Here is a 23,391-nt window from a genome sequence, read left to right on the forward strand (position 1 = left end):
GGAGCAGCAATCTGCCAAAACCTAAATAGAAACATTTCTGGGGAACTGGAGGGGAAAACAACGCCCCAGACAGCGTTTGTGGAGTCCATAAATCCACGTGCTGATAAATTACCATGGAAAGTGCCTCTCACAGACACAGAATCCTGATCCACAGGGGCAGCTGATGATAATGACTGCACAGGTTGTTGCTACCCGAGCACAACCAGTCTATTTTTCTCTTTTATGACTCTCCACTCTCAGGAATGCATCCATCAGGAAAAGAACTCCTGTTTAATGCCGAGTCCCTTTGGTGGGCAGCCAAGTGGCAGTGCCAGGCTGGCTGTGCCTGTGGCTCAGGAGCTCAGCTCAAGATTAACAACGGCTTTGCTGCTCTGTCTCCTCCTCTGTGCTGAGCCCTGGACAAGCTGCAACTCCTTCCTTCCTTCCTTCCTTCCTTCCTTCCTTCCTTCCTTCCTTCCTTCCTTCCTTCCTTCCTTCCTTCCTTCCTTCCTTCCTTCCTTCCTTCCTTCCTTCCTTCCTTCCTTCCTTCCTTCCTTCCTTCCTTCCTTCCTTCCTTCCTTCCTTCCTTCCGCCACTTCCTTCCGCCACTTCCTTCCGCCACTTCCTTCCGCCACTTCCTTCCTTCCGCCACTTCCTTCCGCCACTTCCTTCCTTCCGCCACTTCCTTCCTTCCGCCACTTCCTTCCTTCCGCCACTTCCTTACGCCACTTACGCCACTTCCTTACGCCACTTCCTTCCGCCACTTCCTTCCTTCCGCCACTTCCTTCCTTCCACCACTTCCTTCCACCACTTCCTTCCTTCCATCCCCCCCATTTGGTGCTCTGGGGGTGATAAATCCCCTCCTGCTGCCTCTCATCCCAGGAATTAGCAGAAAAACTTCCTGCTCCTCCTCCGTGCTCCTCCCCAAAATGGGTTGAGGTGATTAAAGGGGAGCTGAGCAGTTGCTTCTGATCCTTCAGACCTTCTGCCCCTGCTCTGGGTGATTTTTCCAACCATATCCGAGGGATCAGGAGGAATGTTGGCATCACTGCTGCCTTCACCGCTGGTTTGTTTAATTAACAGCTCTCATTTTGGACTGGTCTGCACAAAAGCTCCCTGGCTGGGGTGAAATGGTGTTTAAAACTCTGACAGTTGTTCAGCAGCAGGGTGTCATGTCCAAAAGCACTGAGAAAAGAGCCCTGGCGGGCTGTTCATCAGCCTGCCCTGCCAGTGCTGTGTTGTGGATGGATTTTGGATGGGTTTTGGATAGATTTTGGATGCTGATTCATCACCCCCACCGCAGGGACCTGCAGGGCCACCCTGTTTGAAGCCCAGCTTGAGCAGCAGAGTGAGAGAAACACCTCCAGCCCAGTGGCCTCCCCAGCCCTGAGGGGTGAGAGGTGTAAGGACAAATTTTGGGATGAATTCTGGAGGGGCATCTCCAGCTCCTGAATGCATTCAAAATTCATGCCCAAATTTGCTTTAACAAATCATATACTCACAGGATGGTTTGGGTTGGAGGGGACTTTAAAGCCAGTCTTGTTCCACCCCTGCCATGGCAGGGACACCTCCCACTGTCCCAGGCTGCTCCAAGCCCTGTCCAGCCTGGCCTGGGACACTTCCAGGGTTCCAGGGGCAGCCACAGCTGCTCTGGGCACAGTTCCAGCCCTCCCCACCCTCACAGTGAATTATGAGTTTACTCTTCCTTTTATTGGATTTTTCTGCAGCATTTCATTTTTTTTCTTCACCGTCTGCTGTCTGGTCACCTGTATAATTTCTTCTGCTGCTCTGGGAGGGCTGTGAGGAGCTGATGCTTTGCAGAGAAAAGCTGTGACTTCCCTGGACACAGAGAGATGAGGAGGAGCGGGGGATGATGATATGGATCATTATCAGGAGGCTTGTAGGAGAATCATGGGAGCTGACAGTGGTGGATTGGAGAAGATGTTTACAAGATAAATAACAGCAACAATTGCATTGGAGCCATTGACTTAGAAATAAGAACAGGGATATTTTTCCAGCCAGGAGATGACACATTTTATGTTGGCTCCCAGTTCCACATGCACGTGGCACAGCACTGGGGTGAGGCTCTCTCTGCCTGCTGGAGCAGAGTGCTTTTGTTTGATTTGATTTCCAAGCCAAGAGGAGCACTGGGATGAGCTCCTGCTGCTGACCCTCAGCTGAGGGACACAAACAGAGCTCAGCTTGTGGAGCTCCAGCTCCTGCCCAGACCTGGACAACAAACAAATCTGTCACAGACATCTTTTATGAAAAATCTTTTCTTTAAGAGTTTTCTTCTTGAGAAGCTGAGAAGCTTAAAGAACAAAATGTACCCAATGGTTATCTGCTGCTGTGGAATGCAACAGGTGCATCTGGGACTGGGGTCATGGGGTTGTTTCTAATTAATGGCCAATCACAGCCCAGCTGGCTCAGACTCTGTCCGAGCCACAAGCCTTTGTTATTCATCTTTCTTTTTCTATTCTTAGCCAGCCTTCTGATGAAATCCTTTCTTCTATTCTTTTAGTATAGTTTTAATGTAATATATATCATAAAATAATAAATCAGCCTTCTGAAACATAAAATCAGATCCTTGTCTCTTCCTTCATCCTCAGACCCCTCTAAACACAGTCACACACATCCCTGTGCCAGTGCTCAGGTGTGTGCTGGGTCTGTGCTCCAGCTGATGTTTTATTAAATCCCAGCTGCAGGACAGACAGAAATCCCAGCCTGGCTGAGGCAGAGCTGAATTCTCTGTTTCACAAGGATCAGAACCTCGGGCTATTTTTTTGTTATCGTTGTTGTTGCTGCTGCTCAAATCTCTGAAGCCAAAGCCAGTGACCCATCATCCCCCTTGTAAAAATTCCCCTCTCTGCTGCTCAGTGCTGACACAGGACTGAGCCCTCCAGGCCTCCCAGCTTCTGAATCATCCTTGTTTTGCCTGCAACCTTCTCCTCCTCCCAAAACATCACTGTGGGCTCAGCAGAGAAGTTAAAGATTGTTGAAATGTAGGAATGAATGGTTTATCCACTGCTGCAGCCTGTCCTGGATGAGCAATTCTTTAAAATGCAGTTTCAACATGGCTTTAAATGTGTTTTAGATTGGACTGAACCTACTTAATGTGGCATTTTCTGGATTTGGGATTGTTCTGTTCCATCCCATTCTCTGCCTCAGCTCCTTTTCATTAATTTCACCTCCATGGGGTTAAAGAATGTGTGATCCTGGACAAGAAAGCAGCAAAAATTCTAAAAACTTCCTATTAAAATCCTAATTGATAATCAGGGAATCCTGGAATGGTTTGGGCTGGAAGTGACCATAAATCCCACCCAGTGCCACCCCTGCCATGGCAGGGCCACCTCCCACTGTGCCAGGTGCTGCCAGCCCCAATGTCCAGCCTGGCCTTGGGCACTGCCAGGGCTCCAGGGGCAGCCACAGCTGCTCTGGCAATTCCATTCTGTGGCCTCCCCACCCTCACTGAGAAAAAGACAAAGCCTAACCTTGTATTTAGTGTGTTTATTACTTTATTATTTATTATCAGGCAAGATCTTACAAAAGGCAAAGCAAATCCAGCACGTTCAGCTTAGAAAGGAGTGCTGCCAACAAGCAGGGCAGCCACTGGCTGGAAATGGGTTAAACCCCTCGAGCTGCAGCTCTCCCCCAGCTGAGGCTTGGACCACCTCCCTCAGGAGCTGGGTGGGAATGATTTGCCTGGCTGGAGACAGCCCTGGTGCAATTCCCACTGCTGTGAAGCAGGACGTGAACGAGGTGTCTGTCAGTAACAGCTCCTTTGGCTGGAAAATTCCTGAGCTGGAACAGAGCTGACAAATTCTGAGGCAGCTCTGTGCAAAGCAGGATCAGGTTATTGTGCTGAAGGAGCAGGAGCCCAGGGGAGGAGCTAAGGGGCAAATTCTCCTGCAAGTCAAATAAATCAATGTTCTCTTCATGGTTCAGATCCCTGTGAGCAGAGCCTGGAACATCCCAGAGAATGGATGGCATCCCAGGCACCATGGAATGGCCCTCTGGAAAGGTGAGTGACACAGAATCCCAAAATTATGGGGTTGGAAAGGACCTTTGGGATCACTGGGTCCAACCTGTGACCTGACACCACCCGGTCCCCAGCCCAGGGCCACATCCAGGCCTTCCTTAAACACCTCCAAACCTCCCCGGGCAGCCCCTGCCAATGCCCAACCACCCCTTCTGGGAAGGAATTCTTCCCAATCTCCAGCCTAACCCTGCCCTGGCAGAGCTAATGACAGCCCTGTGTCCTGAGCCCAACCCCTGGATGAATCCAGGCCCTCTTGCAGCTCCCATTTCATCCTGTCTCGGAATCTCTGCTGGTCACAGTGACTCTGAGATGTGTAAAAGTCTCTTTTCCCAGCCCAGCAGTTGAAGAAGGAGTCAGGATTCCTTGGCTGTAGTTTTCAAGGTTGTTTATTATTTCTTACCTATAACATTCTTTCCCTGGCCTGCTGAGGTCTGTTCAGCAGGTCAGACAGGCGCACACTGACTGCCCTCAGAGGCAGTGTTATCTTTTTATACTAAAAACTACATGTACATTATTTACAATAACTTCCCAATGCCTATCACCTATGTTAGACAGTGAGCTTCTACCTTAAACCAATCCAAAAGTGCCATGGAGGTTAGGAAGAAGAAAGGAAGAAGAAAGAAGGAGGACAGGGTATGCCCAAATTCCTCCCTCTTGGAACTCCGAGCTCCTATTCTAAAAACCCCAAAAATCTATTTTTCTCCACGTGATAAACTATTATTCTACTTAAACTTCTTGACTTGTAATTCTTCATATAAAGGTGGTCATTTGCTCCATGGGTCAAAATCAAAGGCACAGGTGTGTCCTGGGCTCTGTGCCAAGGTCTGGGAGCCCCCTGGCAGGGGCTGGAGCCATCCAGGACAGCCAGAGGGATGTCCTGGCTTCTGACAATCCTGGGCTGGGCTCTTGCTGTTCTGCAGCCCCTGGTGACACCCTGAGCACTGCCAGGGACTTGTTCTGCTGCTCTGCCCCTTCAGCTGTGGGGAAATAAAGCTGAGCCTGGGCCTGTCTCAGGAGCTGTGCTGTTGTGGAGATGGCAGAGACTGGGATGCAGAGCCAGAGGGAAATGTCTCTTTCCAACAACCACCCAGATGTGTCCCTCACAGTTTTGTCGCTGGAACTCATCAGCTCTGTCAGGAAAAAGGGACCTTGGTGTGGGGGAGAGAGGCAGACAGGAAAGGCCTTAAAGGATAAGGGTAAGGTCTGAGACATGGAAATTCCCAGTCACTGGAACAGGATCAATTCAACTTATCCAGGGAAAAAACAATAAAAGAAGAACTATTGTGCAAAGAAAGAAACAAAGAGGAGTCTCAGGCTAGAAAAGAGAGTTATGTTTGTGACATGGCAAAACTTACTGTTGTCATAGTACAGAAAAAGCCAAGGTAGCTTTAGAAGGGGACAAACAGGAGAAAATGCCCAACTACAGATCCGGCCCCAGCAGTCAGTAAGGATTTCTTCTCAAGACAGTTTTCTGTCCTGTCAGTTCTTGGCACAGAGATTGCAAGCACAGTCCACACTGCTCAGGGCTGATGAGCAGACTGGACTGGGAGGGAAGGGACCTTAAATCCCATCCCACCCCTGCCATGGCAGGGCCACCTCCCACTGTGCCAGGTGCTGCCAGCCCCAATGTCCAGCCTGGCCTTGGGCACTGCCAGGGCTCCAGGGGCAGCCACAGCTGCTCTGGCAATTCCAGCCCAGCCCCTGCCCACCCTGCCAGGGAACAATTCCCAATTGCCAAGATCCCATCCAGCCCTGCCCTCCTTCAGCTTCAATTGCTGCTGTTTCAGCTCCTGGGGAGCAGCACTGGTGCCTCTCAGACATGGATTCATTCCGAGGGAGGAAGGAAGTGGTGGAAGTGGCGGAAGTGGCGGAAGTGGCGGAAGTGGCGGAAGTGGCGGAAGTGGCGGAAGTGGCGGAAGGAAGGAAGGAAGGAAGGAAGGAAGGAAGGAAGGAAGGAAGGAAGGAAGGAAGGAAGGAAGGAAGGAAGGAAGGAAGGAAGGAAGGAAGGAAGGAAGGAAGGGTCTGCAAAGCATTTGGGGGGAAATAGGAACACACAGGAAAAGGAAGGACCAAAATTGTGTCTTTCTGCCTGCACCTTCCCCCACGTGTTTTTCCACAGCTTTTCCTATTTCTCCTTTAACATTTTAATTAAAAGCATCATCATAATCATAACAGTGGATGATGAGTGTGTTTGTGGCTGACTTGAAATAACTCCATCCCCAGCTGATAAACCCCAGCACTGAACACCCCAGCTCTGCCTTTTAGGATTTATTTTGTCTATGATGTGGTTATTGCAGCCCATAAACAAGAAGCATCCTCAAGTTCCCATTATAATAAAACTGTTACAATGCACTGCTTTTTATGTAGGAATTAGGGAATGTGTTTTTGCATGACTGGAAATTTATATATTTATTTCACAGATTTATATGGAGATTTTTTACAGGAGTTTTTACGTGCGAAACTGCTGTGCTTGGGGTTTGTGAGCACAGGGCCTGGGCTGGGCAGCGAAATGAAAAATCTGCTCCAGAGTCACCTGGGTGCTTCAGAATCTTTGGGGAAGAGATAATTACAGAGGAAATTATTGTCTCCTGAATAGAGAGGAATATCCTCCATCCAAAATTTCTTCCTTACAATGAATAAGACCAGAGAGAAAGCAGGAGATGTCCTGGTGGCAACAGAGTTTGAGCATCTGGATATTTGAATGTATTCCCGCCTGCAGAGCTGCACCAGGTCCGGGAATTCCAACCTCAGCAGCACCTGGAGCTGCTGGAGAGAGCCCAGAGGAGCCCACGGAGCTGCTGCAGGGCTGGAGCCCCTCTGGAGCCAGGCTGGGAGAGCTGGGGGTGCTGCCCTGGAGAGGAGAAGGCTCCAGGGAGAGCTCAGAGCCCTTGCAGGGCCTGAAGGGGCTCCAGGAGAGCTGCAGAGGGACTGGGGCCAAGGATGGAGGGACAGGAGGCAGGGAATGGCTGCCAGTGGCAGAGGGCAGGGCTGGATGGGATCTTGGGAATTGGGAATTGTTCCCTGGCAGGGTGGGCAGGGGCTGGGCTGGAATTGCCAGAGCAGCTGGGGCTGCCCCTGGAGCCCTGGCAGTGCCCAAGGCCAGGCTGGGCATTGGGGCTGGCAGCACCTGGCACAGTGGGAGGTGGCCCTGACATAGCAGGGGTGGCAATGGAGGTCCCTTCCAACTCAAACCATCCTGGGATTCCCTGATTCCCTGCAGGAGCTGGCAGCATCCAGGATCCTTCAGGAATGTCATCAGCCAGGATCCCTTTCCAGGTGCTGCTCTCCCACCCCTCATTTCCCCTCTGTCTGCACTTCCAGGATGTCCCAGCCCAGGTGCAGAACCTGGAATGTTTCCCACTTTGCTCCACACACTGGGAGATTTCCCAGCTCTGGTTTGTTGAGGTCTCTCTGCCCCCGAAGGAGCCATCAGCTCCCAGATTTGCCAATTTGCTCTGTGTCCTCCCTCCCACATCCAGCTTATTTATGGGATGTTGAGGAGCACAGGTGTCCTGGGTTGGAAATGGGGCTGTGTGTCCTGTCCCCATGTGTCAGAGCTGGGCAGTTCTCTGCTGTTCTTGGGGCAGTTTTCTTGATCTCTGCCACAGCCAATCCTCCCTGCAGGAGATCTCTGCTGTCCATGGCCACTGAGTGTCCCTGCAGGGCTGATCCAATTCCAGCATCCCATGGGGAGATGCTGCGCCCAGGGCAGGAGCCAAGCATTCCTACCTGGATCCAATGGGAGCCTGGCACAGCACAGCAGCCTTTGCCCAGGGCATTGCCAGAGGAGCAGCTTCTGCTGCCCTGCATGGCCAGAGGGAGCCCAGGCCCATCTCCAGCAGCCCTGGAGCTGCAGAGGAAAACTCCCCCCTTGTGCAGGATCCCTGCTCCAGCAGAGCCACAGCTGGCACTGCAGGAGGGCTGAGCCCCCATGGGATGGGGCTGTGCCACCCCCTGACCCACAGCGTGCCAGGGCCTGCTCTCACTCTGCCAGGGTTGGTTTGTACTCTTGCATTTGGATTTTTAATTTCCTAATAAAGAACTGTTATTCCTGTTCCCATATCTTTGCCTGGGAGCCCCTTAATTTCAAAATTATAATAATTCAGAGGGAGGGGGTTTGGATTTTCCATTTTAAGGAGGCTCCTGCCTTCCCTAGCAGATGCCTGGCTATTCAAACCAAGTCAACAGACCAAGGATGGAGCCCTGTGGGACCCCAGGACTGACCAGTTCCAGCCTGGTGTCACCCCAGTGTCCCTCACACGTGGTCAGGGACACCAACGTGACCACAGGAACCCCTGGAGCATCAGGCGTTCCTCTGCCTGATTACCTCAGGAGCTGAAAGAGAGGCCAGATGGAGTTAAGGGGAATAAAGTGAATATTTATTGCAGAGCCTTCAAAGGCCACACCCTGGCAGCACAAGAGCCACAGTTGTGGCTCTGCCCAGATGGCTCCAAGATGGAAGCAAAAGAGAGCTTGGTCACAAGAATTCACAGTTTTATAAGTTCTGCTCCATTTGCTTATTGGAGTTAATTGTCCAATTACAGCCCCAGCCCATGCAGTCCCATCCTTCTTGGTTTTCTCTCTCCAGCCCATGTTGTTTGTGCTCTTGGGCTGAGATTTGGATCATTTGTCCTTGGTGCCCAGCTGGAGCAGGAATTGTTTTGTCTCCCTGCTCTGTGCACAGAGCTCAGCATCCCCTGATGTGAAGCCCAGACCCACACACTAAAGCACCACAGAATGTGAAAAATAGAAAAGCTGAACCTGAGGTCTTGCTATAGGACACAAAATAAAATGACACACACTCCGGAACCTCTAAGGTAAAAAGGAGGGAAATTTATTTTCTGACTCCAACATTTATAGACTTTCAAAAGTGACCCTGGATTGGAGGGTGACAGTGCCACCTCTCCAATGACACTGGACAAACCAACAATCCATCTAATTTCTCCTCCTCTAGAAAAGGATGTAACACAACAATTATTTACGGAAAAGTGCATGAGAAACTTCATTACAAGAATGTAAACATCAGAAGGCTCAGAAGAACTTAGAAGAACAGGGGGACACCTGAGGCACCATGGCATCCACCCGCAGAGCCACAGAATATCTCAGGTTCCACCTGCACCTGGCAATTCCTGTGCAGGGAAGGCTCCAGAGGGAGGGGAAATCCCAGAAACAAACCCAGGGGATCCAGGGGAGGTCTGGGCTGGGAGCTCCACACGTGATTCCTGCCAGCTCTGCGAGTTCAGCACTTTGTGTGAGGGTTCTGTGCTTCCCTTTCTTGTGCACAACGTGGGGTCAGTGCTGTTCAGAGAGCACCAAAAGCCACGGGGTAATTCAGGCTCAGGGCGAATATTCCAGTCAATGTTTCAAACCCAAGTGCCAGTTTTCGTTTAGCTGAGATTTAAAATGTCAGTGTGCATTTTTCTGTGGTCCCTAAACAAGATGGAAAGTAACTTGAGCAGAAACTTCCTGAGAGTTAATTTGCTGTCATTTTCCTGAGCCGTGTAATTTGATTTTTAAAAATTTGATTTAGTTTAGAAAGATGGAAGAGAGAATTTAAGAAATAATTTTGAAATTGAGTAATTTCATCCCCAATTTCCAAAATTTCCTGAAAATGAAGATCTTGGCTCTGACATTATCTGGGGAAGGACTGAAACCTTTCATTAGAAATTACATCTTCCCATAACAGCAAAGTTTAAAAATGGGTTATTTCAGTGAAACCCCAGCATCCCATGGGAGCTTTTGCTGTTTGGGATGCTGGGAGCGTTGTCCCATTGCATGGAGCTCCTGGCTGTCCTGGAGGAGCTGGGCTGAGAATAAAACAGACAAGAAATAATAATTAGAAAATAATTTAAAAAAAAAAAAAAAAACAGACAAGAAATAACCTCCCCCTGCCCTGAGCTGATCCCAGCGGGCAGCAGAAAAGGGACTGGGGTTCTGCTGTTGCCATGGGCCCCTGGCCAGGTAATAATTAGCATTGATGCCATGACTCATAGAAGGCTGATCAGTCTCTTTATTCTGTTATTATTAAGAAACTTATTGTTTTTATAGACCGTTACAATACAGCTGGACTTGATTGGTCCTCCAATTAAAACCCTTCACCATTGGCTAATTAAGACACCACCCTTTGGTAAACAAATCTCCATACCACATTGCACATGTTCACAGCAACAGGTGCAGCAGGTGAAGATAAGAATTGTTTCTCATTCTGTTCTTTGATGTTCTTTTCTCCCAGCCTTTCTCAGGTGATGCCTGGCAAAGTTGTGCTGTTCCCTGTGGCCAGAGAGCTGCTGCCACAGGGCTCTGCCCCAGCCCTGGGGACTCCATCATCAGGAGGAGCTGGAGCTGCTGGAGCCAGTCCAGAGGAGGCTCCAGGACAACCAGAGGGATGGAGCAGCTCTGCTGGGAGGGTCCCTGGGAGAGCTGGGATTGTTCAGCCTGGAGAGGAGAAGGCTTCAGGGTGACCTGATTGCATCTTCCAGGACCTGAGGGAACTGACAGGGAAGATGGAGAGAGCCAATTTCCAAAGAATGAAGTAACAGGAGCCAGGGGATGGCTGCCAGTGGCCACAGGGCAGGGCTGGATGGGATCTTGGGAATTGGGAATTGTTCCCTGGCAGGGTGGGCAGGGGCTGGGCTGGAATTGCCAGAGCAGCTGTGGCTGCCCCTGGAGCCCTGGCAGTGCCCAAGGCCAGGCTGGGCATTGGGGCTGGCAGCACCTGGCACAGTGGGAGGTGGCCCTGCCATGGCTGGGGTGGCACTGGGTGGGGTTTAAGCTTTTCCAGTCCAAACCATTCTGTAATTCTGGGTTGACACCAGGAAACTCCACACTCATTTTGTCCCAGAAAACCAGTCCAGCCTCTATGACCCAATATCCATCAGGGGTATGGACTCCACTCCCAGTTCTGGAACTGCCACCGAGTGATTTCCATTAAAATGAACTCATTTCTCCTCCCATTTGTCACGTTCTCAGAGTCTGGGGGCAGCTCTTGGAAAGCTCTGAGTCTGTGAAGATGAACTGGAAGGAGCTGAGGGAGCAGAAGGTTGTGGTGCCCTCAGAGGGGCCAAAACAGGCTGGGAATGGGCACAGAGGCAACTCCTGGAGGCCAGGGAAGGGACATTAGGCTGTTCCTGATCCCTGTACTTGCCATGTGTTGTATTTTCTGAGATCCTCGTCGTTGGAGGAAGGAGATGATGAATCTGACTCCATGTTCTTAGAAGGCTAATGTATTATTTTCTGAGCTATAATATATTAAAGAATACAAAACTATACTATACTAAAGAATACAGAAAGGATATAGACAGAAGGCTGGATATAGACAGAAGGCATACCAATGAGAAACTCGTGACTCTCTCCTCAGAGTCCCACACAGCTTGGCCCTGATTGGCCATTAGGTCAAAACAATTCACAGCAGAAACCAATTAAACAATCACCTGTGGGTAAACAATGTCCAAACACATTCCAAAGCAGCAAAACACAGGAGAAGTATTGGTATCACCAATAGAGCCAGACAGGACGTGCCTTGGCTTGTCTGGCCCTGCTGCTGAACCAAACAGCAGCACTGTGGTGTTTCACCCCACAGACACTTTTGGCTGGCTGGGTGTGTGGTGTTTCACCCACAGACACTTTTGCCTGGCTGGGTGCTGCAGCTGGCACTGCAGACAAGTCCAGGCCTGCAGGAGCTCTGGTGGTGCTGGGATGGAGCTTCCCCCCATAACAGGGGCTGCTCCTGGGGTTTCCCTCTGGCAGAGAAGCTTTAAGGGGATGGTGAAGGAAAGGAGTCGGTTCTGATGGAGGCTTTGGATCCAGAGCTTCATTCTGGCCCTCAGGCCTCTGAATGCAGCACCAGCTCCAACAGAACTCCCTGAGCCCGTGGCTGCTGCTCCTTTAACCCCGGGGAGAGGGGCAGGGAAGGGGCAGGGAGGCACCAAGCAGGGACAGGAGGGGAGGGACAAAGGGACAAAGGACACCTGGATGGCCCAATGCCCCCCAGGGATAGAGGGCATCCTTTGAATCTGCCAATCACTCGAGGCCCTTCTGGAATGCCAGGAGTGCCAGACAGTGCTGGGAGGGGAGAGGAGAGGTGACTGACACAGCTGGGAGGGAATCCTCAGGGGAGGGACCCGGGGTTCTGAGCTAAACCCTGGAATCACACTGCAACAGAGAAGCAAATCAGATAATTATTGTTTTCATTTTCCTTTGAGGCTTCTCAGCTTCCTAGGAGAAAATCCTGGGCAAAGAGATTTTTCAGAAAATATGACGGTGACAGCCACAGAGGACACACAGGAGAGGTGGGATGAGAGAGCAGGACAAGGCCCAGGAAAACCCACCAGGATTTGGGGTGTCCAAAGCAGCAGCCAAAACCCTGCCCAGGCCCAGCTCCAGTGCTGGGAGGGCAGTGGAAGGGCCAGGAAGTGCAGATGAATCATGGCAGGATAATATTGCCACAAATCAGCAGCACTGGGCTCTCAGCGCTGGGGCGATGATGGAAATCACTGCTCCAAGGTGATTTATCCCCTCTGATCCATCTCCCTGCCCATAAATCACAGAGCCATCCTCCAGGACCTGCTCAGTCACCCTGGCTGCACAGGGCTTGTCCAGCTCTGGGAGCAGGCAGGGAATGAGCAGAGTTCTGCAGCAGCCTCCTCCTCCTCCCCCTAACTCCCACCACACCTGGAGCTCTTTTCCCCACCCACCCTGCCCATCCCTGCTGCAGGGCTGGAGCCAGGAGCAGCAGGAGCTCCAGGGAGAGGAAAGCTCCGGGTTTTGTTTTTCTGGTGTTCCAGGAGGGAAGGGACACCTCTGGGAAGCCCCAGAGCAGCAGGAATGTGCAGGAGGGGGTATCCAGGAGCACAGGGACTGTCACATTCCACTCCTGCCACATTCCCATCAGCTGATGAGTGCCCTGCTCCTGCACAAAGCACAGTTCAATCTGCCAGGGTATGTAAAGCACTCTGAGGGGGTTCCTCTGCAAGGCATGGATTCATTTTAGGTGAGCAAATGTGAGCTCATCACCACCAAATCTTTGTGAAGCCAGAGGGGAGGAATGAGCTCCCCCAGCAGGAGCTGCTGCCATCACAGCCAAGCTCAGCTGGGGCAGAATCCCCTCCTTTGGAAGGGGCCACTTGTAAGAGCCGAAATGAGGGATGCAGGACTCCAGGCTGCTCTCCAAAATGCAGTTTATTCCATCCAAGATTACAGCAGTCCAGGGTCATGGGTGACAGAGCTGTGCCTACAGCTGTCAGCTCCAGCTGCAGGCAGGCCTGGAGACCCTTTGGTTTTGGTTACAATGCATTCTAGACTTTTCTTTTGGTTACATTGCATTCTATACTTTGCTGAGCATCTCAATACAGCAGAACCAATCTATACCTTAACTATTATCTCTAGCCTATCATAACTGCTATCATTACCATATTCATGTTACTGTTCTCCAATCACTAACAGTCAGTACATTACACTTTAAGCTAGAAGTTGTTTTTCAGTTTTCTTGCAGTGGAAAATTCTGAGACCTTTTTTCTACTTGCCACATTGGCAGGCCTGTTTGCCTGTGGAATCTTTCAGCTTGGTAAAAACATCTTCTTGTTTGGGGTGGGTTTATCATTTGCTCTAAGCCATAAAAACCCCTTCTAACTAACAGACCCTCTGCCTCCTTGGTTATCCAGTCAGACTGGCTCAGCAATTCTTTTCCTCTATATCAAAACTTGCTTCCATCTCTATTCCTTCATCAGACTCTACATTTAAAAATCTTTCTGCTAAGCACAGATATCTGTGAGACTTTCTTGTCAAACTTTCATCCTTCCCAACAGCCACTGAGTGCTGGACAAGGTGGGATGGGTCAAAGCCTGGGCCCGATGATCCTGGAGGTCTTTCCTACCCTACAATGTTCTGTGGCTGCAGAGGAGTCTCTGGCAGATGGAGCTGCTCATCCCCTAAAATGAGAGGAGATCCATTCACTTTATTTTCTGAATGCTCTGTTGGACTTCACTTTAATGTTCTCCCAGTGTTTGTCAGGGAGAATAAAAACCCTCCCAGGGAGCTCCGCAGCTGCTCAAGGTGGCAGAGGGATCAATTCCTGGCCTTGAAGCAGCTCCCAGCTGCCTCCTTTAGCTTCCCAATTAATAAAGGGGAGAGAACACTCAGAGAGATGCTGTGTGCCTTGGCCTGGTCCCTGGGAACCAGGTATTCCTCACGTTTCAGTGGATTCACATATTCAGGTCTCTCAGCAGTGACCCACGAGAAGAAAATCCCACTGTGGCTGCACAGACTCTGGAATTTTCCAAGGGCCATGGAAGGGCTGTGCCTTCAACAAACCCATCAGTCACCATGGGTACAGAACAGGGTGGGTGATTCTTGTCAGCTCTCATTAATTTGAAAAATAAAAATGAAGCTTTGAAAACATTCAGGGAAATATGAATCAAATAATCATTTGAAAATGTGCAGCACAATAAATCCGAAGTGTTTGTCTGACTGAGGGGATTTGGGCAGTTTGAGTGATGAGCTGCAAATTTGCAGATCATAAAATCATAAACAACTGCAGGAACAAGCACTGAGCTCAATCCATGTGGCTGAGGGGGCAGTGACAGGGACAAAGGCTCCTGTGGGGTTATTTGGGGTCTCAGGGGCGCACAGGAGGTGGCAGGGAGCTGAGGAAGGAGCACATCCTTTCAGATTTGCCCAGGCACTCCTTGCTGTCTGTTCTGCCTCTCTCTGGCTGGGAAGACCCCAAAACACCAGGATTTGTGCTGGGGCTGGCAGGTGCTGTGCAGGCAGGAGGGGTCACAGGGCCCAGGGCAGCTGAGGAGCAGCAGGACTGGCTCAGATTTGTGTTTGTGCCACCCCTGCCATGGCAGGGCCACCTCCCACTGTGCCAGGTGCTGCCAGCCCCAATGCCCAGCCTGGCCTTGGGCACTGCCAGGGCTCCAGGGGCAGCCCCAGCTGCTCTGGGCACCCTGGCAGAGCCCAAACCTCTCCAACCAGGCCTTGCCAGGCTACAAACCCCTGTGGCAAATGGCACTGGGGGCACCTGGAACCATGCAGGAAATCATTCTTTCCTTTCCTTTCTCCATTTGCTGCAATGGTTTTTGGTGCTGGTTTCCATCCTGGATTGAGGAATGGGAATGCCAGAGTGGTTTGGGTGGGAAGGGATCTTCAATGCCAGCTCATTGCAGCCCAGGGCCACCTCCCACTGTGCCAGGTGCTGCCAGCCCCAATGTCCAGCCTGGCCTTGGGCACTGCCAGGGCTCCAGGGGCAGCCACAGCTGCTCTGGCAATTCCAGCCCAGCCCCTCCCCACCCTGCCAGGGAACAATTCCCAATTGCCAAGATCCCATCCAGCCCTGCCCTCTGCCACTGGCAGCCATTCCCTGCCTCCTGTCCCTCCATCCTTGGCCCCAGTCCCTCTGCAGCTCTCCTGGAGCCCCTGCAGGCCCTGCAAGGGCTCTGAGCTCTCCCTGGAGCCTTCTCCTCTCCAGGGAAGCACCCCCAGCTCTCCCAGGGATCATGTCCAGCCTCAGCACTGAAGTGACCCCAATACCAGCTGAGCTGAGCTGAGCTCAGTGGTTCTCCCACGCTCTGTGGCACAGCTTTAAGGCACCCCTGGAGCTTAGCAAAGCCCTAGCACAAGCCTGGCAGGGAAATTTGGGGTGGGAGAATCCCCTCCTGCCACTCTTCTCTTTGTGGAATCGCTCGCTGGCCCATCAGGACACAGCAGAGGACAGCTGGACAGATTGTGTCCACATGTCCCTTTATTGACTCTGAGATGATCTTCTGCCTCTGCCCTCCCAGCCAGGTGTTAATATTCCACTGGAAGGTGTTGGGGAAGATGAAACAGGAAAGCCTTATCAATATGATTGTCTGGCAAAAGATTTTGAGAATATGGAAACTCTAAGTGAGATTGAAATGAAAGCAAGCTCTGAGATACCTCAGTTCCTGAACAACTGGAAAACAATGGCATGGCCAGCTGAAGGTGATCCCCTTTTGATCCAACAATCCCCTCTGCTTGCAGACAGGCCCAAGGCTCAGAGCAGACCCTGCCAGCTTGGCAGAAGGGGCCCAAAGAGGAGTTTGTAGGGTTTAAAATGTAACCCAGTGTGGTAATGGAATGATTCTTATAGGCTGTATGGAAATGCTGTAGGATTTGTATCTTGGACTAGATTGGTTAGTGAGAATCAGAATATTCAGCACAGAAGATTTATGGCATTGTAACAGGAACCTCATGCTCTTACCCATTTTACTCTCTTACCTTTTTTACTCCCTTACTCTCTTCCCCTCTCACCCTCTCTCCCCCTCTCTTCTCTCAGGCCTGCTCTGAGCTGTGCCTGGCAGCTCCCAGCAGGGCCCTGCACCCAGGCCCTTTGCAATAAACCCCAAGTTCCAGCCCTGGCTGCAGAGATCTCTGCTCTCTGTCCATCCCCACCATCCTACCCCCGGTGCTCCTACAGAAGGGAAATCCCTGGAGCAGAGAGCTCTGTGAGCAGTTTGTGGAGCAGGGAGGGTTCCTGCCTGGTGTGACAGACAGGCTCCTTGTGCTGCTGAGGGGCAGCAGAATGAAGATCTTTCCTGGGAGAAACTGGGACAGGTTTCATGAGGGCAGTGGTTTTGGGGAGGCACCCCAGGGAGGGAGGGGGGTCTGCAGCACCCTCGGTGCTGGCTCCGACCCAGGGGGCTCCAGGTCCCTGGAATTGTGGTGATGGTGGCAGTGGCAGGAGCTGATAAACCCAGCTGAGTCCCCACTCCTCTGCCCTGCTGAGGGAGGGAATTCCCACTCAGGCCATGGCAGCTCCAGTGACATCCCCTGATTAAACTCCCTGCTCGTTAAGCCCTGATCGCCTGTCCATGCCCAGGTGGGGCTGGGTTAAGGAGTGACCTGGGCTGGCCTTGCCTTGATGAGCACAGCCCAGCCTCCCTCCCCCTGACCCTCCAGGAGCTGGACCAAGCACCACAGGGGAGCCCTGGAAAAACACCTTTTTCTCCTCTTAATAGGAATTTTTTCATCATCAGGGCACACTGCCCTTTAACACTTCCTGCAGCCCCACCTGTGCTATTTCCATTATTATTCCTTAAGGAAATTCCATCTGAATCATGCCTGGCTTCCAACCAGCTCTGCCTCCTCCTCTCAGAGACCAGAGCAGCCTCTCCATCCTGGGGCTGAATGCTGAGGTGAGGTTTTGCTGAGCATTTACAAAGATTTGTTTTTCTTCACCGGGGTCTGAGCATTAAGGACAGGATTCAATGGGATTGAACCAAATCCACCTGCTTGCATTTGAGCCTTCAAACCTGCTTTGTTTTCTGTGTACCTGCTGAAATCAATGCCCTTCCCAGCTGAAACTGTGCAGGAAACACTTAACAGGGAAGTCCTTCTGTTTTAGAGGAACAAACTGCACAAAGGAAGCTGCAGGAGGCTGTGCTGGAATTGGGCTCTGGCTGCTCCCACCTGCTGGAGAGGCAAAAACTCTCCAGTCAGAAGCAAAGCACATTGAATTTGAGAAATACAGTTAAAAGTGGAGCTCCCATCTCATCCCCTGCCCAAATTCCCAGCCCAGGCCCCAGCACAGTCCTGCAGGCTGCTGTGAAATACTGCAGAGCACTGAGCATTTATTGACCAAACCCAAGCCCAGGTTCAAGAATACGAAGTTCTATTGATTTGTTTGCTTGTAGCTGGTGCTTCCCCCTGAAAGCTGCAGCATGGCCATGATTTGTTTTCATCTCCAACTTTTATATCTCTATTGATTTAGGACAGGCAGGAACAAAAAGGAGAGTCGAAGCTGGGCCTTCAGATCTTTCCTTTCTTGTGTTTGCCAAGAGCTTGAGAGCTCTGAGGGAGAATTATAAATTTCTGAGTGCAGTTATCAGGGTGGTGTGGCTAATGCACGCTGCAGAACGCTCCCAAGCAATTCATTAAAGATGCTTTTTGTATCCCAAGGAAAGGACACAGCCATCCCTGTGCCAGCCAGACATGGGTAAGGTCACCCTGGCCATGAGCAGACCTGGAGAGCAGCACAGGCACCCAAATGTGCCTCTTTAAGGCCCTCAGGAATTGTGTGGCCACCCACTAATATAGAAAAATACGGACTTTTAATTTATATATACACACAAAACTCTTATGATTAGATTCCAATCAAAGTCCCTGAGCTCCTGCAGGGCAGTTTATTTATTTGGATCAAAGAGCACAAGCCAATGTATTGATCCAGTATAGAAAATGTTATTATTTGCTGGAAGATTTCTGTTATGGATGGCTGGGTAAAGAAATTGTGTCAAGGGTAAGGATGGATTAAAGCATCAGGTGGGGAACTGCCCTCAGTGGAACTCTCCGGGTTCTGTCCAGAGGAAAGAAATGAACCCTGGCTTTGTTCCATAGAAGTTTCAAATTCTCTTTTCTCCCCACTGAAGAACAAACCCAGGATATTTTCTTGACATATAATTTTGAAAATCTGGGGGTTTTTCCTGCCATCTCTCTCTCTGTCCAGCACTTTCTCCCTCTGCAGCCACAGAAACCCCCCATCCTCAGGGCCAGTGTGATTCCCTGGGAGAAGATGGCAGCAGCATCACAGCAGCTTTTGGTGACAGGAGCAGAGCAGAAACGTTCTGGCCATCAGGGATCCCACTGCAAATTCCAGATGCTGCAAATTCCAGATGCTGCAAATTCCAGATGCTGCCCACAGCCTCAGGGGAAATCCAACAGAGGAATTCTGCCAGCTGGTAAACCTGGGAGTGAAACTCTGTTTGGAATTCTGTTTCCCAAGATTGAGTACAGAACTAAAGCTGGGAAAAGAACTGTCCCCTCCTGGCAGGAGCTGTGCAGAGCCACAAGGGCCCCCCTGAGCCTCCTTTGCTCCAGGCTGAGCCCCTGCCCAGCTCCCTCGGCCTCTCCTGGGGCTCCAGACCCTTCCCAGCTCCATTCCTTGCCCTGGGGAGGTGCCTCAGGTAGGGCCTGAGCAAACCCTGAAGGGTAACTCTGGTTTTTCCTGCCTGAGGGAGAGGGACACACACCTCCTGCCCAGCCTGAGAAGATTGTGGTGCCAAACCCCACAAAAAAATCTCATCCCAGCGATTCCCTGGTCTGTGCAAATGGGAATGGCAGCTCTGATTCCCAGGGCTGGCACAGGAGAGGGAAACTCTGGGGGCAGGGGCTGCCAGGGACCCTCCGAGCTCTGCTCATTCCTGTGCCAAACACCTTCCTGCCCCATCCCAAACCCTGTGCCAAACATCTTCCTGCCCCATCCCAAACCCTGTGCCAAACCTCCTCGTGCCCCATCCCAAATCCTGTGCCAAACATCTCCTGCCACATCCCAAAATCTGTGCAAACATCCTCATGCCACATCCCAAATCTGTGCCAAACACCCTCCTGCCCCATCCCAAATCCTGTGCCAAACATTCTCCTGCCCTATCCCAAATCCTGTGCCAAACATCCTCATGCCACATCCCAAATCTGTGCCAAACACCTTCCTGCCCCATCCCAAATCCTGTGCCAAACATTCTCCTGCCCCATCCCAAATCCTGTGCCAAACATTCTCCTGCCCCATCCCAAATCCTGTGCCAAACATTCTCCTGCCCCATCCCAAATCCTGTGCCAAACATTCTCCTGCCCCATCCCAAATCCTGTGCCAAACATCCTCATGCCACATCCCAAATCTGTGCCAAACATCTCCTGCCCCATCCCAAATCCTGTGCCAAACATTCTCCTGCCCTATCCCAAAATCTGTTCCAAACCTCCTCCTGCCACATCCCAAATCCTGTGCCAAACCTCCTCCTGCCCCATCCCAGCTGGGACAGGCCCTACTCCATATTTTCCCTGCCCTTCCAGCTCTGCTCCTTCCCTGGGAGGTGCCAGCAACATTCCCAGAGCTCTGAAAAATGGGAATTTGGGCATTTTCCAGCAGAGGCTCCCAGCTGGATCCCTGCTGCCAAAGGCCAGGATGTGACAGGTTCCAAGGTGCTCTGCTGGAAGGGGTCGCTGGAGCACAGAGCTGCCTCTTTGTCCTGGGCAGCAGGTGCACAAACCTCCATCCAAAAAATATGAGCGTGGAATTGGCATCACCTATGGAGGCAGAGCCTTGTTTTGGGGTGGGAACAAAGGAAATGGGAAAATTCCTTCCTGCTCAGGCCGAGCAAATGGCCACTTTTATAACCCCTCACTGCTAATCCACCACATCCAGGCCAGCAATCAGTGCAGACTCTGTTTTTCATCTTCTGCTCAATGCAGAAAAAAAAGAATAAAAATGAAGTGAGACAGTATTATATTTCAATTAAAATGCCATGAAATTTTTGGCTGTGCTTTTTAATGTGATAATGTTAATTAAACCAAGCTCTCGTGTTCCGAAGTCTTATAAAATGTCTTGGAAACGGATAAAAAATAATAGTAGGAATAAAATTGGGCTATTTATCTACCCTGAGATTAAAGGGCTTCTTGTTTCCTTTGTGAATTTAGATTTCCAGAATTAAATGAGTGTGAAGTAATGATATTTTTCAGTAGAATCATTATCATTTTTATTGCAGTGGAATGTGTGCAGCATTTCACTGTTATTGTACTTAACTCACCTAATTGGGCCTCTCCTCTCCCTCACCTGTGGGCTGGGCTCTCATGGGGAACAGGCCCCAAAATCCAGCCTTTTCCACTAAATTCTTGCCAGTCTGATTTTTCTGGAAGTTCTTCTCTCCTGGCAGTTGGTGCCAAGCTGTTTCTGCGTAAATATTCCTCAAAATGGCCCAAAAATGCTTTTCAGGCTCTCCACAAGGCCTGGCTTTGTATAATACATAAAAATATACCTAGACCACAATTTATGATATAAATATGTAAGATGTGACCCACAAGTGGAGTCCCCAGCATGGCCAGGCCCAGGTGTGGAGCCGAAATGGGGACACTGGGGACAAATCTGTCGATGTCCTTGGGATGCAGCAATGGCTGCTTGGAATTGCAGTGGGAAAAGTGAGTAAGGAATATTGAGGGGCTGCTGTGGGCTCTGTGCCTGCACAAACACAAAAACCTGCCCCTGAAACAAGCCTGGCAGGGCAGAGCAGGGCTGGGATGCTGTGCAGAGGACCTGGGGAGAGGGAAGAGCTCCTGATGCAGATCCCAAAGGTGCTGCTGGAGCCAGCCCTGAGCCCTGGCACTGCCCAGCCTGGCTCGGGCTCTTTGGGCACATCCCAGGCACTTTCTGTGCCCTGCTCAGCGTTTGCAGAAGCAGCTCCAGGTGTGGGCACAGCTGAGGCACCAAAGCAAACACAAGTCCTGGGCATTTCCAGGAATTTTATTCACATTTTGAGGCCGCTTCCCCGCCAGTGTGAGGAGAGCAGAGGATTCCTTCAGGGCAGGGCTGTCCCAGCTGCAGGGACACTGTCACTACAGGACACAAAATAACACGACGTGCACACGCAGCTCTTCCAAGGTAAAAAGAGCACTTTTATTTTTTAACTCTCGTTGGGAAGGATGAAAGTTTGACAAGAAAGTTGTGTGCTTGGCAGAAAGATTTTTGAATGGAGAATCTGAAGAAGGAATAGAGATGGAAGCAAGTTTTGATATAGAAGAAAAGAATTGCTGAGCCAGTCTCACTGGATAACCAAGGAGGCAAAGGGTCTGTTAGTTAGAAGGGGTTTTTATGGCTTAGAGCAAAGGATAAACCCACCCCAAACAAGAAGATGTTTTTACCAAGCTGAAAGATTCCACAGGCAAACAGGCCTGCCAATGTGGCAAGTAGAAAAAAGGTCTCAGAATTTTCCACTGCAAGAAAACTGAAAAACAACTTCTAGCTTAAAGTGTAATGTACTGACTGTTAGTGATTGGAGAACAGTAACATGCATATGGTAATGATAGCAGTTATGATAGGCTAGAGATAATAGTTAAGGTATAGATTGGTTCTGCTGTATTGAGATGCTCAGCAAAGAAAAGTATAGAATGCATTGTGACCAAAAGAAAAGTCTAGAATGCATTGTAACCAAAACCAAAGGGTGTCCAGACCTGGCTGCAGCTGGAGCTGACAGCTGTAGGCACAGCTCTGTCACCCACAACCCTGGACTGCTGTAACCTCTTGGATACAATAAACTGCATTTTGGAGAGCAGCCTGGAGTCCCACATCTCTCATTCAGGCTCTTACAGACTCTAACATTTCTAGATTTCCAAAAGTGACAGTGGATTGGAGGATGACAGTGCTACCTCTCCAATGACACTGGAATTAACAGTCTATCAAATTTCTCCTCCTCCATAAAAGAATGCAAAACAATAAGTTATTTACATAAAGTGTGTGAGAAAGTTTGTTACAAGAATGTGAACATCAGAAGGCTTAGACAAACTTAAAAATCAAGACAACAGAACACCCAGCAGGGATCCTGCCCTGGAGTGAGCTGGGTTGGGAAAGCTCTCTGGGATCATGGAGTCCAACCATCCCCAATACTGACAGTAGGAAGAGCCTGAATGAGAGATGTGGGGCTCCAGGCAGCTCTTCAAAATGCAGTTTATTGTATCCAAGACATTACAGTCCAGGGTTGTGGGTGACAGAGCTGTGCCCACAGCTGTCAGCTCCAGCTGCAGGCAGGCCTGGACACCCTTTGGTTTTGGTCACAATGCATTCTAGACTTTTCTTTTGGTCACAATGCATTCTATACTTTTCTTTGCTGAGCATCTCAATACAGCAGAACCAATCTGTACCTTAACTATTATCTCTAGCCTATCATAACTGCTATCATTACCATATTCATGTTACTGTTCTCCAATCACTAACAGTCAGTACATTACACTTTAAGCTAGAAGTTGTTTTTCAGTTTTCTTGCAGTGGAAAATTCTGAGACCTTTTTTCTACTTGCCACATTGGCAGGCTTGTTTGCCTGTGGAATCTTTCTGCTTGGTAAAAACATCTTCTTGTTTGGGGTGGGTTTATCCTTTGCTCTAAGCCATAAAAACCCCTTCTAACTCACACACCCTTTGCCTCCTTGGTTACCCAGCAAGACTGGCTCAGCAATTCTTCTATATCAAAATTTGTTTCCATCTCTATTCCATTCTCAGGTTCTACATTCAGAGATCTTTCTGCCAAGCACACACATCTGTGAGACTTTCTTGCCAAACTTTTCATCCCAGCAGGTCATGTCCCCAGTGCCACATCCTCAGGGCTTCAAATCCCTGGAGAGACGGCGACTCCACCACTGCCCTGGCATCTGTGCCAGGCCTGGACAACCTTCTATGTGGAGAAATGTTCCCAATATCCAACCCACACTGAGTCTGGCTCAGCCTGAGGCCGTTCCCTCTCCTCCTGGCCCTGTTCCCTGGGAGCAGAGCCCGACCTTCACCTCACCAGGGCTTCTGTCAGGTGGGGAAAATGGATTTGTAGAAAATTTTTAAATCTTGACAGGTTTACATAGTATGTGTATGTAAACTTTGAGATAAGGAAT

The sequence above is a fragment of the Molothrus aeneus genome, chromosome 23, assembly GCF_037042795.1.
Source record: "Molothrus aeneus isolate 106 chromosome 23, BPBGC_Maene_1.0, whole genome shotgun sequence".
NCBI classification, from domain to species: Eukaryota; Metazoa; Chordata; class Aves; order Passeriformes; family Icteridae; genus Molothrus; species Molothrus aeneus.